Genomic DNA, 634 nt, shown 5'->3' with positions numbered 1-634 from the left:
GGGCCTGGCTGCTTTGCAGGGCACGGGGCCCTGGGGACCCACCCGCAGCCTGTGCCCGCAGCTCTGTCCTATGCCGCCGTGCGGTGGTGCTCGCCCCATTCTCCTGCTCGAAGGCACGCGGACATCTGGGCGGGCCCGTCTGCTCTTCGTGGGGGAAGCCAGAAAGCTCCACGGGCTGGTCCTCCGTGGGGACGGGCGGACATGGAGGCCGCTGGGCCCCGTGCATGGCGGGCTGGGTCTTATGAGACGGTCAGACCGTCCTCTGTGGTGGTGTCACCGTCTGCAGCCCCACTGGAACGTGGGAGACGCCAGGCGCGCCCCGTCCGGCCGACACGCGGCACAGCCCGTCTTCCTGACCTGGTCCCTGCAGGGCTGTGTCACTGTGGGCAACACTAGCACTCCCTTCTCTCATGACACGTGTTCAGATCTTTACCATCGTAAAAACAACCGAGCTGTTCGGAAACCGTTAAACATTCCTGATACAAACCTTTTGTCCTACGTGTGTTCAGAATGCAGCTCCTCCTAGTCTGCCTTTTTAGTTGACTTCTCTCGTCTTCAGAGAGAAGAGTTTTAATTTTTATGGAGTCCACTTTGTCTTTGTTGGTGCAGGCATTTTGTGCTAGGGAAATCTTTG

The 634-nt window shown here is 59.5% G+C and overlaps 1 protein-coding gene across 1 annotated transcript in view; it reads right to left on the bottom strand.

Annotated features, from left to right (window-relative positions):
- Window positions 1–634, bottom strand: part of LOC105303019 (probable phospholipid-transporting ATPase IIB) — a 171392-nt gene that overhangs the window by 24261 nt on the left and 146497 nt on the right. The window lies entirely within an intron of this gene.

Source organism: Pteropus vampyrus, unplaced genomic scaffold (assembly GCF_000151845.1).
Source record: "Pteropus vampyrus isolate Shadow unplaced genomic scaffold, Pvam_2.0 Scaffold295, whole genome shotgun sequence".
Taxonomy (NCBI): domain Eukaryota; kingdom Metazoa; phylum Chordata; class Mammalia; order Chiroptera; family Pteropodidae; genus Pteropus; species Pteropus vampyrus.
Note: the sequence above shows the minus strand (reverse complement) of the source record. Positions and strands in the feature narration are given on the sequence as shown.